Here is a 20,415-nt window from a genome sequence, read left to right as displayed (position 1 = left end):
TTTTTGGTGGTTGCAGCGAATTGAGAGCCTCATGATCAGATGGGGCTCGAGGCCACATGCACGATATGTATCTCTATTGTTCGATGATGATGATGACGATGTATATTGTGTCCTTGAGGGTGATGGCAATGGTCACAAGCCTTGACATCACCTTCCCCCTCCTTTCATCTCTCAGGGCAGCATAGCTGGACTCATGGCAGTGCAACCAAAGGAGCAGTTGATGAATGATTTAACTTATTAGAATTTATACCTTTATCCCCCCTTCACACGTGAGCCATCTCTCTCTCTCTCTAAGCACATGATGTTTCTTCATGCACTTGATGCAGAGCTTGATACCTAGCTCCAAAAGCCTGTCATCAATGTCAATGAATAAAAGTGTTTGAATATGATGACCAAACAAGAAGCATAGCCACATGAGATGTTTGTGTTGGCAAAGTTGTTGCTAGCGCCATTTAATGTGAAGAGTGGAAAGACAAGGAGAAATTAGTATTATGGTAAGAAAGCATAAAGAAAATACTAGCTACATTGGCTTGTTATAGAAGGTGTAAGAGACTTATTTTTTTTTCCACCATTAACAATAATACAAGTCTCTTTTATCTTCATTCTCTTGTACACAAGTTCCCATGGCTTCCATGGTTGCTTTCTATCTCCTCTTCCTATTTTTCTCTCTCTTTCTCTTCTCTCTCTCTCTCTCCTGTCTCTTTATTCTTTTTAGTCTCCTCTCTTCTCTTTCTTCTCTCTCAAATTTCTCCTTGACAAGTGGTATCAGAGCTTCAGTCTCTTTGATCCATTTTAACCAATTACCTTTTGGAAAACCTATTGAAGCCTTATACAAGAGCTTTGGACAAATCTAGAGGAAATATGACTAAAATGATAGGTTGTTACTAACGTCCAAGCAAATTTCAGAGGTATTTTGACTAAAAGGGACTCACATGAGTTGGAAGGAATTTTAACTACAATTAGTTTTTGAAGAGACCTTCTTCTCCTTCTCCCTTTCAAGCTTCCATGGAAATTCCAAGCAAAGATATCTATCTCTCATCATTATCATAATCTATCTTCAAGTTTGAATAACCTAGAAACTTGCTAGAGACTCTTTGAAGCTAGAGAACAATCACTAAGCATCAATAGTAACCATTATTGACTCCAAGTCAACACCTATAAAATGGGGCACATCTAATGTTGAATTTTAGGCAATCTTCACTAGTTCTTAGCAGTTGATCATTCATTTGGAGCTAGCATAGGCATTAAGCATCAAGTTTTAATCATTCTTCTTCAATATTGAGCTCTTTTCATATTCTTCTTGACATTCTTTACTCCAAAAATCCTAATACACAATTGTAATATTTCCATGCAATTAAAAGTTAGTTGGTTAGTTTAAAAGTTATTAGTCAATTAATAAGTTAGTAAGATTACTAACTAAATACTAACTAAAGTAAAAACTAACTAACGCCAATAACTAACAATTTTTATTTAATTAAAAAATATTTTAAAAAACAAGAGTTGTAAATTGACATTTTCTCCAAATTGACAAGGATTGTAGCCACCCATCGTAAAAGTTATCACATGAACGAGAGTTATTAGCCATATTAGTCATTAATTCAATGTGTATAGTATGGATGGTCTAAAAATATTAGATTTTTAGATAAAACTAACATATTTTAGATATTATTGTAAATATCCTCAAAAAATATAAAACTTTCTAGAATTGGATGCCATATTTTTTAAATTAAAAAAATCAAGTGATGTTTTAGCTAGTTTTGGAGATTTTTAAAAAAAAAGAAAAAAAAGAGAGATTGGCGAAATCGGGTGCGCTGTTATCGCAGTTTACAAGCACTAAACAACACTTCGAGTAGGGAGAAGAAGGAGTGATCTAGAGGATTTCTAACCAAATGTAGTGTCTTGGAGCTTTACCCCCCTTTCCAAGCCAATGGAACCATCAGATTTATGACTTGAGCATTAGATCACTGATTTTTTCAAGATTCCCTCCACAAAGAGCTCTTCTTCTCACCCACAACCCCTCTTCTCTAATTCACTATAAATAAGAGGCATGGGGAGCAGTTTAGAGAGGCACAAGGAGACCCCGAGAGACTGCGAGAAGGAGCTTGAGAGAGAGAGAGAGAGAGAGAGAGAGAGAGAGAGAGAGAGAGAGAGAGAGAGAGAGAGAGAGAGAGAGAGAGAGAGAGAGAGAGAGAGAGAGAGAGAGAGAGGAGTTGTCCCGAGAGGTTGCAAGGGAGAGAGTGTTAGCTCAATTCCCCTTATCTTGGTCTTTGACTAAGCCATCTTCTCTTATGCTCTCCCATCTCAAATCCATTCCTCCTTTTTTATCTATCGAATCCACTTGCGGACAATGGCCCCCCAAGTGAAAGATCTCTCCAGATGTTGAAACTCCCACCACAACCAATGGGATCGCAACTATAGGAAACACATCTCTTATGAATTAGGTGCACCTCGTTATATTAAGAAAAGAAATTGAGCATGTTTGAGATAGTAAGCACGAAAAGTTTCAAGAAACTGCAAATAAGCTAAATAGATTTTATGCATCCGCATCTTGGTTGAATTAATAGGAAAACTCACTACATCTCGTAAAACATAGATTGAACTTGTGTTAGAGTACGTATAGGGTTAGTGCATTTGCATCAAATAAGTTCATGAAGTTACGATTTAAGCACTTGCATTAGAAATGGAAAAGAGACTTTTTGCATTAGAAAGTATAGAATAGTTTTGAAGGCTTTTTTATAACTCCTTTAAATTACACTTATATTATGCATTAGATAGAATGCACTTGTGAACTTCATCCATGAAAAAGAAAAGAAGATGAATGCATATCCCACAAGTAGGTGAGTTAATAAAAACTTAGAATATTTTAGCCTTAAAGTTATGTGTAAACTATGGTAAAATAAACTTACTAGTCAATTGAATAATTGGAATAAGGGTTACGACGTTTAGATTTAAACTTAGGCTCCACACCATACAATAGTAGTTAGCTATTAATCGATGATTGAGAATCATCGGATTCTTTTCCTCATGAGAAAAACTGCTAGTATCAGTTGTGTTGGCCAATATCTCATGACCCATGTAACTTCTGATAAAGACACGCGGATTGTATTTAAGTTGTCCTTACTAAGCCTCAAGTTTGCCATGATTTCTACTATGAAATCAGGAAGGGTATTTGGTATGGAAAAACCCTAATGTAACTCTCCTAGGAAGTTGAGAGGATTACAAACCCTAAAATGTTAGGAGTAAAGGATTTCTTTCAAGCCCTATCTGCCCTGAAGTTGAAAGGAATTCAAAACCCTTAAGTAACTTTATGAGTTACGCAACAAACCCTAATTCAAGGAATGGGTAGGATTTCATTGTAGGGAAGCCAATTCCCCAAATTGCAATCAACATTGCAACGATACTCCTCCATTCAAAAGAATAAGGAAATTAAATTAGGTTATCTCTGGAAATCTCAGACGATAGTGGGATAAAGTCGAGACTAGATGCTATTGCATCAAATCGGAATTTCCTTTGGTAGAGAGAACAAAGAGTTGTCTAGTACATATTGTGCACTTCTGCTTGAGTTTGTACTTAGGAACACTTGTCTAGAAAAGAAGTCATCTAACAAAGGAATTGATAAGAATAAAATCTTTCAAATTGGATTTAGGTTGAAACACCTGGGAAAGGTGTGTTGAGCACCCCCAGCTAGCTGCTAACCCTATCCAAGGGGGGGTTTTGATAGCCACATCAAGAATGTGAACCAAACCCGTCGTGAGAGGTCTCTCCATAGAAATGTCTCTTCGTAGGAGGATTCTCGGGTGCCAGGGGAGGCTCTGGCTGTAAATCCCCTACCTCCGGGTCCTACTCACATGGTCTACGTGACTTGGGAAGGAATCTCGAGTCCCTGTTACTAGTGGAAGGGCTGAAACTTGGAGGAAAATAAGATGCATCCTTACAAATTGCGGGAATCGTCCTATGGACGAAATTTGTATCTCAGTTGAAATTTTTAGAGAAAGTTTATTTTCAAGGAATTTGTTTGAACTATTTTTGTGTCAATGCATAAAATTACATAAAGGGACATGTGACTAATGGGTTAATTAAGGAAGCTGCTTGTATGTGTTACCGCTAATGCGCCCTTAAGTAAGCATGAAACTAAAGCTATCAAGGGAAGCGGGTGGGCAGAACCCCCAACAGTCCGTCCTACAACAAGGTGGTCCCAGATAACTGGGAGGATTCTTAACATTCAAACCATGATGATGTTGTGACCTTAGACAATGTAGGGTAGAACCCTAGCTCATATCGTTTTAGGGGACCAGAATGGGACTTTATCTTATGGGTCGAGAGGTGGAGTGGTGCATCCCTCTCATTTTCCATAATATTGTTTTAGGAACCTTAAATTCAACTCAATCCTCATAGGAATTAGGCTTACCTTTCCTTGCAAGGTAGACTCAAGCAATCTTTGGTAGCAAAGTCCATGACATTCTAAGGGAGTTCCAAATATATTTTGTTGTCTAGAACGATGGACTATTGAATGGTGCCACCAACACGGGAACATTTGACATGTATGTTAGAGAGAGAGAGAGAGAGAGAGAGAGAGAGATGCATCCCCTGCTGGCTTACCTCCCTGTTCTACCTCTCTCCACACTCCACATGCTACATCACGATTGAGAGAGAATAATTTTCATTTTTGTATTTCTTTTTCACACTATTTTTATAGTGGCACCTACTATCAACAATTTTCATTTTTGTATTCCTTTTTTATACTATTTTTATATTGGCACCTAATATCAACAATTTTCCTTTATTGGTAGAACTCCTTAAAAAATGCTCACATGGCTTACCTAGGTTCACCAAGTAAAGTGGTGCTTGGAGCTTTGGTAGAAGAAGTCTTTTGTTAAAAGATAATGTAGGGTTCTTGATTAATATTCTTCATGTTAGTTGAAATTTTGGACAAACGGGAGCTAAAGGAGAGGGAGATCAAGCAGACAGCTTGAACCCGATTGTTTACTTTCTAAAATTGCTTGGCACCCACCAGTTGCTTGAATAAATTATCTTAATTATTTTTCTAGAGGGTAATGAAAGATTATAAAATATAGCCTACAAAGAGTTGTTGATGTAGAAAATATAGACATAATATAAGTCAAATTCATGCCACAACATAGTGCTTGAAATACTTGTCATACAAATATTGATATTGAGGGTGATCCATGTCACAACACATAGAATGTTCCACCTCCCTTGCATGAAGTGCAACTATGCACGAAGTCTATGTGATCCCAACGTATGGAACATGCAGGCCTAATAACAAACTTGCCATGTGAAGCACACTTCATTTTTCAGCATCACCAAAGGCTAGTATGATTCACCGATTTTTATTTAGGGCACCAAATTGAAGGCTTTTCTTTAGCATATCATTGCATCGAGTACAATATAGGTCTAGGAATGAGCTGATAAGTGATGAAAATACAACACAATCATACTATGTAAGAGTGTCAACTCCATAATATTGTCGTCAATGAGGAGGAAGACATCAAAATATATGTCACCAAGTATATACAAAGGAATTTACTTGTATCAATCAAACCAGACCTACTAGCTAATGAATATGATCATCCAAAAAATCCCATTCATTAAAGACAACCCAATAATATTCATAGAAGCTCCAACATAAATTGAGCATCAAAATAGTGTTACATCAATATAAACCAAGATGTTGCACAACTGACAAAAGAGTTCAAAACAATACTTGGTAGTACTTTACACTAGAATAGCAAACAGTTTACAACCAACTCATCAATGCAACATCCGGCCTACACATTATTAGCGGTACACAAAGAAAATAGAAATCAATCGATTCTTTCCAGATATGCTTTGGTTTTTTATACAAGCTTCTTTCACCCATACCATAGTTGAAGCAACCCATTGTACAAGGATAATTATTATGGTAAGTCTGCCTACACGGACAGCCAAAGTTATTGGGATTAATCCTAACACAATTTTGGATAATAATGCTTCAACCATTTGAGTTTATGAAAAGGTAGATCTAGACGTGGAGGACAACGGGTCAGAGAGATGGAAGTAAGTTGATTCTTTGACAAATGTATGGGAGGGAACAAAAGCTTCCTCATATGCTACTATAGTTACAATCCCATTGACAAGAATAAAAGTGTCCTGCTCATAGTAAGTACATGATCAACTACAACTAGACTATCCAACCTCTTGACGACAATCCACCACCATCAATTTAAGATGCTGGTGCATGCACATCAATATCCTACATCATTGCAAGAGATAGATGAGCGATTCAACGCGATAAGAGAAGCAAACACAATCATCATCGACGAGATGTCAATGTTGATAGGAACAATATTTGACATAGTAATACACTAGATAGTCAATGTCTACCAAGTCTCTCTACTCAATACATTTAACAAAAAGCTCAAATATTATTCAGTGACCTTGTATAATTGCAATCAATCTACAACCATTGGATCAAGTTCTACCAACAATGTCACATCACCTCGTTAGCATATTGGACACATGCACAACACCACATTCTCCACACTATAGTCCAACATGCTCATGACTTGCCATTCCTACAATTCTTGCAATTCATAAGGCATTGATATCCAACTAAGGAAGAGATATGATAGTGCTTAGACGAGTGCATCATTGACAAAGAAGGAGTTCCTAGATTTTGTAGACAAAAAAATAACAATCATGTGCACATAGAAGGAAGACGTCCATAAGTACAACAAGCAACAATTGCATAAATACTACACATCAAAAGAGATCCACACTATCAAACTTCAAACAAACACAATTGAAGAGCCAACATTGTAGACCCAGTTACAAGATGAGAACTTCCACTAGATAGAAGAGATAATAGTCGAAGTGATCGCAATGATAATAGAGAACATTGATCTTACTATAGGTATTGTAAATGATGCTACATGTAAAATCGACCATATCAAAATAACAAACAATGATATGATATCTGGAATCCAAGTCACAATCCATTCTACCAAACAACGACTAATACTACAATGCTCGGGTAAGTTACTCATGAATATATGTGTGCATCAAGTGGGTTCAAAATAAGGTATTTTTAAATACCATTTTTATATATATATTACATAAAGAAGGGTGTAATATAAAAGGGTTATCTATAGATTGAATAGAAAAGACTTATGTTTTATTCATGAAAATTTCACAGATAAGGACATTTATAAATAGTCCTTGATGAACACATGTGATGTAAAGGTTATGTGTATAGTAACTTCCCCAAGCTGCAACATAGCAAGCACCAACACAAGCCACTAAACAACAAGTGGTACCACAAATCAACATTCTCACTAACACTCACATGTACAATCACCAATCACAAATCTCAAGGAGCTACAGTTGCCCAAAAGGCACTCCTACACATAAGGAGTGTGTTCATGCCTAGATTAACTATGTGATGCTCTATTATATAACTGAAAGAAAAAATTTACATATTGTCAGACTTCCAAATCCATTTGTTGAAGGGAGTGATCCTTGAAGTGGAAGCACGGAGTAGAAGCAAGAGCTATGGTGGAAGGAGCAAGAGCAAGAGAGAGACACATACACAATGTGGGAACTCCAATATTCACAATGTGTGATTGGCCTTCCCTTTATTCAAGTCTCATTGAAAGAATAAAGAATGAAGTGACAATGATGGGTGCCCACCACCTGCAATGTACATGTGTGCGGGTATGTGGGTACTATCAGTGTAACTAATACACGGGGGGCTAGGCGTAGGCGTCTTTACCCCCAATAACCTCCCACTTAAATGTGAATGTGCCCCTAGTGAGGAGAGAGAACAAGAAAAAAAAAGTGACAAAGTACAACTGTATGTAAGTACAACAAGATGAGGAAAGAGATCATCTCACCAATACCTATCAACTTCCTAAGAAAGGCAAAACACTCCACTGAGAGACTTTTAATGAGCAGATCTGCAAGATTTTGGTCACTTAAGATTTTGATAAACTTAATGGACTTGTTCTCAATGACCTCTCGAATAAAGTGGTAATGCACCTCAATGTGCTTCGTCTTCACATGGAAGATCGGATTCTTGGCCAACTGAATAGCACTCATAGAATGCAAACGCAATGTAGGGACCGCATTAGTAATGCCAAGGTCTACCACCAGATGACCTAACTAGAGAGTCTCCTTGCAAGCCTCAATGGCTGCAATGTACTCTGCCTCCATAGTAGATAGGGCCATTCTACATAATTAGAGTCATTGCATCCCGCAACTCCTATGATACCCTTGACGGCATCCCAATGCCATCATCTAGGTGTAGCCATATAGCATGCCACAACTCCCATTGCAAATGCTATATCAGGACGAGTGGCGATCATGGCATACATCAAACTACCCACACTGGATGCATAAGGGATTTTGGCTATCTCGGCCTTTTGCCCATTAGACTGTGGACAATCAGCCTAACTAACCTTTACATGAGAAGGTAAAGAACAACCAATAGGCTTAACATCCTACAGATGAAACCACTCAAGGACTTTCTAGATGTACTCCTTCTATGATAAGCAGAGGATCCCCTTAAAGCAATCTTGCATAATGTGCATTCCAAGAATATGTCAAGCATGTCCCATGTGCTTCATCTCAAAGCTCTTCTTGAGCTAACCTTTCAATATATCTAGCTCATCATGAGCACTCCCAACAATCAACATATCATCCACATAGAGGATCAAAATCATAAGGCTCCTATCACGACCCTTCTTTGTGTATAAACATGGATCCATATTACTACGAGAATATCCTTGTCAATACATAAAAGTATAAAACTTGTGGTACCATTCCCTACTACCTAGGTGCCTACTTAAGGCCATAAAGCCTCTTCCTAGATCTACACACTAGGTGTTCCTTTCCATGTTCTGCAAAGCCCTTAGGCTGCTCCATGTAAATCTCATCATGCAGGTCCCCATGAAGAAATGGCATCTCTTGATGTCCATCTAAGAAAAATCCAAGTTAAGCAGTTGAGCAACCAAAGCTAGTACAAAGCGTAGAGTAGTCATTTTCACAACAGGAGAAAAGAATTCATGAAAGTCCACACCATGTTTCTACTTGAAGTCCTTAGCAACCAATCTTGCCTTGTATCTCAGCTTGGGATGTCTAGGGGTACTTTTCAACTTGTACACCCACTTGCATGGCAAAGCACGCTTGCCACTAGGCAAAGGAACCAAATCCCATGTATGACTTTTCTGCAATGAGTCATACTCTGATTGCATAGCCTTCTCCCAAGAGTGATTATCACCTCTGTATATGGCCTCATCATAGGTAAGAATCTCACTAGCATTTTGTTGGGGTAAAAGGCCCTTGGACCTGCCGTGTACAGTGACCGCCCATATTCTATATTCATATATATATGAAAGTGCAATAAGGCTATCATAACATTGTTGACAGCACCTACATTGTGTGTGCTCTTCTCTCCCGCGTCTCTTGCATCCCTTTCAACTGGTATCAAAGGAGGTCCTTCGCGAGCGCTTCCCGGCCTTCCTCGGCATCTACATGAGGTATGAAAGCTTACTTCTCACTCAATTCTCAGCCATTCTTTGACATGAACAACAGGGTTTCATGAAGAGGCAGCCATAGCTTCCATCATTGAAGCTTGTTCTCTTCACCTCTTGCTCGGACTTGTTCTAGGCTTGTGTGGGCCTATTATATGCCTTCATTGGGCTCTTGCTTATCCCCTACCCACCTTGATTTGGCCCCTCAAGTACAGCAGCATGCTCACATTTTATTTGCGTCCGTTTGCAAAAATGGCTCAAAAATCACTCTTTTTATCATATCTCGGGCATTCGGAACCCAATTCATGCAAGGTAAGAGTCTAAATTGGGGTTTTGGCACGCTCCAAACGCGATGATGATGTCGGATTTGCCAAATTTTGATGACAAAATATTCTGCAACAGATTTCAGGTCTGAGACAGCATGTATTTGTATGCCTATGGCTTATGTGATGCTTCTACTGATGTCTATTGATACCGGATCACTTGTGGATGTTATGCCTCTTATGTGAGACACATTTGGAGCTGATTTAGCTCAGCCACTGACTGTTTTGAACAGTCCCAAATTTTTTCAAAATAGGGCAGCCACCTGTTACTTCAATTTTATGCTTACAGGTCTTGGCATTTGATGTCCAGCTGGTGCCTATACATACAGGAATGTATGCCTATGGTTTGCCTATGGATTTGAGCTTGGATTGAGCACTGATTTGCTCAGTTTATAGAGGTTATATGCTGCTGGAAACTTTAGGGCTGAAGCTATTTAATGATTTGCCAGGTTATGCCTATTGCATATGCCACATGGTTCTTCTATGCTCCGAAATTGTTTTGAGATGAGATTAGAGCTCGATTTTATGGTTCACTGTCACTTCCTTGCAACAGGCATTTCACTGTCATGACATGGTTTATGCCTAGGCTACCCAGTGCGGGTTATGATGTCTTGGTGAATGCTTTTGGTTGGTTGTGGATGGCAGTTGTTTGAGCATCATCTCGACACTCATTTGAGTATCCCCTTGAGCAGTTGGACATTGACTCAGTTTTTTCCGTTACGACTTGGCTTTTTCCGTTACGACCTTGGATGCTATATGGGATTTGATGCTCCAATTATGGATCTTGGCTATTACTTGGATGCACTTACAGGTATTGAGCAGTGACTACTCCCTTGTTTTGGCAGTTGCCTATTGAGTTGTGATTGCTCGTTTGCATTTGATATGCGGGATATTTACTGATCAATGGACTTGGGGGATTTACAGTTATGGTTGTCTTGCTTCTTTGCTGTATGGCATCTATGCTATTTGGGTTGCTATTGCCCGTGTATGTCAGGGAGCAGTTGATCTTTATGGCCACTCATGTATGCACTTGGTTTGTTGATATGTATTTTGCAGAGCCTCTTACCTGGATGCTTTTACACACATATTTGGGCTTTTATTGGAGCTTGATTCTTGCAGGTTTATTTGCCACATGCCGTTCTTGGCTGGACATGTATGTCAGTACATGGTATGAGACATTGCAAAGTTATGTATACTCCTATGTTTTGGGGATGCTTATGCATTTATGGCTCCGATGCATGCTTATGCTTTTATGGCTACGAGCTATAGTGGTTGGATATGTAATGCTTTTGTCTGCTAGGCTTGTCCATGTGGAAGCTTTTGCATCCATGGTTGATGCCTTTGTGTTCTCCCCTTCTGGTTTGGATGAGTCCCCTTTGCAGTATGCTATGATGACTTCCAGCTCTTCTAGTCATGCAAACAGTCCTCTTGATGAGCATGTTCTCTCTGATGAGAGTTCCCCTTATTCTTTGAGCTCCTTGGATGTATTGGACAGTTCTACTCATGCTATTATAGAGCAGTCGTTCTCTTCTACAGGTTTTATAGGTTCTGTTTGCTTTCATTGTGGAAAGATAGTGCATGTGAAGCGTAAATGCTTCAAGTGGATTAGAGAGTAGAAAAGATTGCATTGCACTAGACATGAGAGCAGAGTCAGTGATACAATAGGTGAGAACACTGTTGATAGTGGTATGGTGTATGTAGTTACCCATGATGATGCAGCTGAGCCTAGACTCTTGGCATCGTGTTACCCTATAGATTACTTGCTCAGTGATACAGCCTATACCTTTGATTGGCTTTTAGACAGTATGGCATCTTGTCATGTTACTCCGCATATAGATTGGTTCTCTTCTTACAAGGAGGTTGATAGATGTATTTCTTTGGGCCTTGAGCAAGATTGTCATGTTATTGGTACAGGGGATATACACTTGGCTTTGCCAAATGGGTCTTCTCTTATACTCCATGATGTCTTGCATATACCTACGCTCAGTAAGAGCCTGATCTCTGTCAGTTAGTTGCATGGTGCAAGATATTGTCTCTCTTGGGGATACTTCATGGAAAATCCATCGTGGTTGCTTGGTATTGGCTAGAGGTGCTAGATATGGTAGTGATTATGTAGTGCATGTCTCTCATGTGGGAGATTCTATGGTTGTAGTTACGCAGATGCCACATGCATTGTTATGGCATTGTCGCCTAGGCCATGTACAACACACTGAGATGGATGCTTTATGTGATATGGCCTTATTGCCTGCTCTTCCCCATGCTACTTGCCCTCATTGTACTCATGGTCCATGCAAAGACTCTTTGGCTTATGGCGATCGTGTGAGGCATGCTCCTCTAGATATAGTTCACGTTGCAGTATATGGACCTATGCCTTCCCAGTCACTTGGTGGAGCGTCATATTTTGTGACCTTCATGGATCATGCTACCCACCGTGCTTGGGCTTACCCTTTGGTACGGATTGAGGATGTTGTTACTATGCTTGACAGGTTTATGGATTCTGCTAGTAGCAGGCCTAGATGCTTGCAGATGGATTATGAGAGTCATGCTATCTCTCCAAGCTTACAGATCTCTTGTCAACAATATGGCATTGATTTCTTATGCCCACGGTATTATGGGATTGCTCATGGCATGTGCTTGACTTTATAGGCAAAGGTTGCTTCTATGCTTACCATAGCTAAGTTGTCTTATTGCTTTTGGGCTGAGGCCCTTATGACGGCAGTCTACTTGGTTAATCGGCGGACGTCGTGTTTCTCTTTGGATGTTATTACTCCGCATGAGGCATGGAGTGGCATGAGACCCTCCTATGATCACTTGAGGATGTTTGGCTGCCATGCATCTATCAGTATGCCACATGAGCCTATGTCACGCAGATGCATACTCCTTGGTTATGGAGATGGTGACTTTACGACTTATAGGTTTTGGGATTTAGATGCCCAGTAGATTCTACGTAGGCGTCATGCTGTCTTTTATGAGATGTAGACACCTCTCAGGCCTCTTGATGAGCGTTTAGTGCGCTCTATGGCTAATTCTACAGTCGTATGTCAGTCTTCTACTTTGCTGAGGCCGCATACTATCTTAAGACCCTGTTTCGGGATGCTGGCCCTCTTTCGATGATTGACCTTGGAGAGTCTGTATGTTCTCCGCTATCTTTTATGCGTTGTGTTGATGCTATGCACCACTCTGATGCTTTACAGCCGTGCACTTATGAGTTGTGTTGCTTGCTTCATCCGAAGCAGTTATGGATTGCTCTATTGTCTAGAGCTATGGGATTGCTTATCTCCTAGATGTCATGGACTCAGGGATTCTTGACTCTTCTTGTGAGGAGGTTCCCGCCACTTATTGCACAACTCGCTTTCCGATTGGGGGTTGGGTGAGATGTCATGATTCCTCACCCTGTTTCTTTTCTTTTGTTTTGTTTTTTCACTCCCTGGCCCATTGGCCTTTTAGTGGGAGGTTGTTGGGGTAAAAGGTCATTGGGCTTGCCCTGTACAGTGACCGCCCATATTCTTTATTCATGTATATATGAAAGTGCAATAAGGCTGTCATAACATTGTTGATAACACCTACATTGTGTGTGCTCTTCTCTCCCGCGTCGGCCTGCCCGTGTATAGTGATCGCCCATATTCTTTATTCATATATATATATATGAAAGTGCAATAAGGTTGCCATAACATTGTTGACAACACCTACATTGTGTGTGCTCTTCTCTCCCGCGTCTCCTGCATCCCTTTCACATTTATCACCATAACATAATCCATAGAGGGCTCAAACCATATGACCTCATCATAGCGTTGGCTTGCTTTGCTCAAACCATATAGTCATCCATGAAAGTAACAAAAAACTTCACACCACCTAACGACTTGCAAGGCATGGGACCACATACATCCAAATGAACGAGAGCCAATGGCTCACCCATGCATGTCATACCATACTTTTTATGCGTAATGTGTTTGCAAGCCATATAAACAATAATCATAAGACTAAAAGCGCTTATAGTCAAGAGGTGGAAGATATTGTAAATGAGCAAGCATTTTCATTCCTTTCAAGTACATGTGCCCAAGGCGAGCAAGGAATAGCACGTTCTTCATACTTTAATCAACCATAAGAAGAAAAAGAACACCAAGAACAACCAATCTTTATGCACCACCATATAGTGAACCTCCCACAGATTTATCACAACAAATATTCAACATATTCTTCATAGAAACCATCAAAGAATCAAAAGAATACAAAGGAATGATCAACTTTGAATGGAATTCATCCGATAGTATCCATATTTCATCATCTTTGTGGGAGCTTTCACTCAACCGCCGAGACCCTCGGACCGCTTATTGTTTCAAGCGTTCCAAGCCGAGCACTAATGGCTACCTCTCACATAGCCGACGCGCAATGCCTACCTTATGGGTGTAGTGAGCTTACCTTGATGCCGTTCGAGTTACCTCCTCTCCCGCGCACTCCGGTAGCTCCACGATCCAAGTGCAAGCTTCAAGCAAACTCCATCCTCAAGCTCCACACTCCAAGCTCCATGTCTGCGAGCAAGACAAGAGAAGAGAAGAGAAGAGAAGAAGAGAGGAGAAGATGGAGAGCTTCTCCTCCTCGGTCCCTCACCCTCACACACTCACTCCCTCACACTCTCACACTCCCTCTCTCAAGCACAAGCTCAAGCAAGCAAGAAGAAGAAGAAGAGGAGAGCTACTTTTGGCCACACACAAGAATGAGCTTCTCATTCACTTTTCAACTTTATATACAAAACCCTAAATCCCTTTTGGGTAGTCATCCCCTTTTCCCCTTTTTACATGGCCGGCCGTAGCCTAGGCCCTTTTTCCCATTGTCCTTCTATCTTCCTAGCTTCCTTTCCACCGCCCATCTACATTTACAGATTGCACGGGTGCCGGCGCTCCTTGAATTAAACCATGATGCGCTTGTGCTTTTTTACAAAAGTTTTGACTTGCGCTTTTCCTTGTGCGCCTTTCTCCCTTATTTAGGACTCTTCTCCTTGTGCGTCTTTGTCTTCCGTTTCTCTTTACCTTGGCCTTTGTCTTTGTCTTCTGCTTCAGCTTTTCCGGATTTTCCACCTTCATTCGTTTGAGGGTTAACATTACCCCCCTCCTAGACGAGTGCCAGTCCCATGGCACTCACCGTCGTAGGTAGCAGGCTATAGCATGCACCGACGACGTGGGTGACAAGGACGCCTGTGGTTTCCGTGGAGGAGTATTGGTGGTGGTGTGGTAGAAGGTCCTGGGGGCTTGTTGGTGGCCAAGGTGGCTGGTGGAAGGTTATTGGAGTTGATGGTAGGGCTATTCTGTGTTGGGGATTGCATTGATGGCCAGCACAAGTGTTGGTTTGTTGGGGATTCTGCTCATGACGATTCTTTGTGGGCTTGTCGGATGGTAAGGGATAAGCATTCAGAGTTGGGTGTTGATGAGAGCGAACGAAACTTTCATTGGAGTCTTCAACACCTGCAAGTGAAAACCTCACATGTGGTCTCTCCCTAAGGGTAGTGCTAGTCTTCTCTATTGTGCACAAGACATAATGCAATTAGTTTGGGAGACTGGTCGAACTCTAAGTAATCTGGGAGTATTGGCCTGCACTTGAGGACCCAAACCGTGTATATACTTCGGTGCAAATAGTATGTGAGTGCTCATGAATATTTAGGTATTACTTAGTTAGAAGACTGTTGACCTGGTTCCTTGTATAGCAATGGGTTAGTGTAGCAAGGGGCTAAGTTGATGGAAAAATTTGTCGATGAAGATGGGAAAAGTACACTTGAAGATTGCTTGAGACATCATTATGGTCTTGTCAAGGCCATATAGCATAATTGAGCTCCTTGATGTCTAGCTCTTGGTAGCTAGTGACTACCTGTAGTGCTTAAAAAGTATGGTGTACTTTCCATTGTCTTTCATGCCTTGCTTACCACTGTGGATTGTAATGGCATTGAGATGAGTGCAAAAGAATTGTGCAAGTGGTTCAGGGTGACAGGTCTAACCATAGGCGAGGCAAGCTGCCTAGGTATGTCCTGCCCTTAATGTGCCCTGAACAATTGTGGGGGATGTACAAAGGGCTAGGGGATTAGGGACGGAGCCAGCCGACCAAGGTCACTGGACGTACCTAATTTGAGGACCCCTAGGTGCGGTGCTGTGATTGTGTGTGTGTGTGTTTTTTTTTTTTTTCTTTTTTCTTTTTTTTCTGTCTTTCTTTCTTTTTCTTTTCTCTTTTTTCTTTGTTTTTTTTTCTTTTTCTTTTTTCATTTTTTTTGTGGTGGAAAAAATGAATACAATCAATGGCATACTTTGAGGCTGTTAGCCTTTCATTTGGATTTGAGAAATGTTGGGATCCAAAGGCTATGAAGAATGGATATTACAGAGATGATTGTGTCACCAGCCTTGATGCTAGAGGAACTGTTGTTGAGATGAAGAGATACACTTGATATTTTGCAAACCTCTTTGTAACATGTGAGACATCGAACAATTGAGGTAGCACTTGGAGTGAGCTGTGCATAGACAAGGGCAGAGCATCTTGTGAATTGAATCTTGGATGATGAAGAGACGTTCGCCCTTGTTGAGAGCGTGGCTCTTGCCCGATCATAGAGTTTGACCAAGAAGGAGGAGGTAATCGATGATTATGCTTTGGCCATGCTCAGTTGCAATATGTGCTTTTTCTGCAAAGGTGTCCTTGGGTTCTCATCCAGTGGCGTTTCCGTCATGGCTTTTGTTTCTTGGTATCCTGTCACTTCCTCCATAATGGTTCTTTGTGGGGTTGGCGGTCTTGTGGCGACTTGGATATTAAATGCTTCTAGACCTTGACTGTGTCATTCTGCATCATCCCTTGTCACTTTGTGAGAGTATATGCTCGCTTGCGTTAAGTACATCGTACCAATGCAATCATGTTAAGACATAAATTTTCAGAATGCTATGATGCCTATCCCATTACTTGTTAAGGTCGCATACATTAACGGTAGGTGAAGGAAGTGTGTACAAGTGGGGATCTTGCCCCTTTACTCATCAAAAACAAAAAGTTCTGGCATGATGACTTGCCAAGCTACTTGTACATCATAGGGGCTTAGTCGATAGGTACTAGGCGGGGTGAGTCCGGTTGGCTAGGTGACCGGGGCAGTGCTGGTGCGGGGCTCCCATGAGGTTGGGCAAGAAACATGTCGACTGGGACATGAATGGTGCAGTCCTGGGCCGCGACCGTTTCCAAAATGTCCTTAAATAGCTCATTAAATTCTTCCCTATCGCGGGCTGCCTTTTTTGCCCTTGAGCATCTGGTGCCCGAGTGTACGTTGGGGGTTTGTGCCACTGGCGTTGCCACCTACTGCGTGTTTCTTTGAGTCTCGACTTTCTTGACTCGAGGATTCTTCGGCCTTCGTTCGGGACGGTGTCGCTTAGGGCCTCGCTTCTTGGCATACCTCTTGAGGGATCAAGAAAAGAAATTGCAAGAATGAAATCATCATCAGAATTAGTTAGCACAACATTAATCTCTTCAATCTTAACACTGGACTTGCTAGGGATAATGTTGCGATCATCATTTTTGTCCTATGCTTTACCCTTGCCCTTTTCTTTGCGCTTGTCCTTGTACATTTTATAGCACTGCGCGGCTGAATATGCCCTGCTTTCCCACAATAATAATAAGTCAATAGGGACTTATGGCCATGAGACTATCTACGTGACTGAGAGCGGGATTGTTGAGAGTCTTTGCCACGGCAGTCATTACCACCCCTACCATTATTGCCTTTAACGGTCAAAGCATGAGAGGTGCTAGAAGCATCGACATTCTTCTTGTTAACCTCTTTAGTCAAGAGTGTACCCTCTACATCTTGCAACTGTAACCCATCAGTAGGTATGTTAGCACGCATAGCAATACAAAATGCATCCCATGATTCAGGTAGTGTAACTAAGAGGAACAAGGGAAGACGAGTGCTATATTAGCACAAATAACAATACAATATGTATCCCGTGATTCAGGCAGTGTAACTAAAAGGAAAAATGGGGGAAGAGTGTCCTTGAGTTTAATCCCCCTGTGAAGACATATGATTGATAATGGAACGAAACTCATATAAGTGGGCTACCCTCCTTCATGCAAAAGTCCATGAGTTGCTTTTGCCAATACATTTGAGAAGTGAGGTTTTGCTTGTCATAGAGATTGTGAATCTTTTCCCATAATTCCCATGTGCATTGCCCATCAGAGACAACATTATAGAACACTTGCTTAGAGAGGGATAATATGGTAATGGACTTACATAGCTCATCTAATTCAGCCCAATCATCTGTATCAATAAGTTCGGGCTTGACACCCTTATGTTTCAAGGGCCTAACCTACACTTTATGCACTAAAACTTGCAAGATTTGGGCCTTCTAGTGGCTATAGCCATCCAACTTGTCAATATTAAAGATAGCACTATCAGTTGAGCCACTAGCCATAATGATGGCAAACAAGTGTACAAAATTGTCAAAACAAGCTACTATAATGACTACAAACAACCCTAAAACCACTGCAAGATCAAGCTAAAAACAAGGGGTACTGATCAAGTAATGAATTGTCCACAAGATGAATGCAAAGAACTATCATATGAAGGTGTTTGCTCGCATAAAGAGTGCAATGCATTGCAATTACATCATGCTGAAGATGAAGTACATAAGTAAGAAATCAATGCCAAAGACGGGCAATCACTAATATAAGACAAACTGTAACTCCCAGGGAATAGCTCCAACTAGCAATGAGTGAATATGCAACTGGCATAGAGAATAATCAAAGAATCGGTGTGTCCGATTGAGATACATCCCATAGGCATAACCATCATGCATAGAGTGGGTCTCACATGTAACAGAAGAGACCAACTAGAGGCATAATACAGACCAAGCAATGTAACACAAGCTCAGTACATAACCAACCAAAATGCATACATGACTGATAACATCATGACACAGAGATAGGTGCTGGCCCAAGAGGAATGTCAGATCAGCCCATTAAGCATCAACTGTGTATATAAAGCATGACAAGAGTATGTACATGGCACCAAGTCCCACGGTCTCATTGTAAGACTCTCAAGCTCAATTGCGTAACCAAAAGCTCAATGTAATATTCAAATGTCAAGAAGCGACTCCCACTAAAGTGAAAGTCGAATGCCAGGCGAGCAAACAAAGCTCAAAACATCATGCAGAAGGCATCCACACATCCAAGATCCAAGTAGCATACATCCAGGAGGATTTGATCCAAGTGTCTTGCAAAGCTCTTATTGAAGCATCACATAACCATACATAACAGTGAACGACAGCCAATGTCAAGATTCAAAGGCTCCAATCTCAGCTCAAAGGCAATAGGAAAGCATAACCAAGCATGTAACATGAACCATAAGTATGGGTATATCACCGGAATAGTCGTTAAGCACTCGGGAGCAATAGGCATACACTTTCATTGATAAAATAGCATTCAGTCTTGGTTATTACAATTGTAAAAAACCTCTGTAAAATATCACTTTTTGAAGAGAAGAAACTTCATTTAGCATTACAATATATTGTACATGAACTATTCAATTCTTCTCAACATTGAATAAATAAATACAATTACCCCACTTTGTACTTCATCCATGTATTCCAAAAGATTATTTTTCAAGTACATTAATTGTTTCACGAACTCCAATCAAATATTCAACAACCTTCAATAGAATTGCTAAATTTTTAATATACATGAATAGAATACCTTACCTTACCTTAATTTGATGTTGTTCTTCATAGATGATTCACAAATCAAAAACAGAATTTTCATTTTCACCTTTTATTTCGTAGCAAGAAAAACTTAATCGTCCTTCTCCAAACCATTCAAAATTGACCACATTGCTGCACGTGTCAATCTAGTTGTAAGATTGCGGAAAGCATGACCTAGACCAATGGAGCTTGTGATGTGTTTTTTTGCATACAATAGCGGGCTGTCCCTTAGAAATCGAATGTAGCTTTGGCAGCTTGCTTCTCACATTAGTGGCAACTCCAATGGAACTTAGGAGGCTGTGTGTAAGACTTTGCTTAAGCTTGCTTCTTACACTAGGGGCAATTTTAACTTAGGCCATGTGTATGAGTTTTCTTAATCTTCCCACAATTACTACTGGTTGAGTAATAGTTTTAAATTATTATTATTATTATTTAAAAAAAGCTGGACTTTGAAGATGAAAGGAAAAGTGTTGCTTCCGTTTTAATTGAGACAAAATTCAGCTCACCCACCACCAGGTCTTTTCGCCATGGCAAGGGAGGGCCCCCCCCTGCCTTCCAATTAGTCTTGTCGAGAGGCAAGACTGCGAGGAAATCAATCACAGAGGATTTGAAGAAACGTGCGATTTCTGATCGATGCATCAGGCATTTCCACACACCGGTTGTGCCTGCGTGTGACTGCCCGAATGGGTCCAATAAAAATCTGTGGCCTTTTCGAGCCGTCTCTCTGCTGCATGAATGTGTCAACACGTTTGTAGTACATGTGGGTCACACACAGAGACTTTGCTCTTTCCCAAGGGAATTGTAAATTCCTGTGCGGGTGGACGCACGCTATGAAAACATGGCATGATGGCATCCTCA

This window comes from Lygodium microphyllum, chromosome 4 (genome assembly GCF_053477565.2).
Source record: "Lygodium microphyllum isolate KBCC chromosome 4, Lygodium_microphyllum_v1.1.10, whole genome shotgun sequence".
NCBI lineage: Eukaryota > Viridiplantae > Streptophyta > Polypodiopsida > Schizaeales > Lygodiaceae > Lygodium > Lygodium microphyllum.
Note: the sequence above shows the minus strand (reverse complement) of the source record.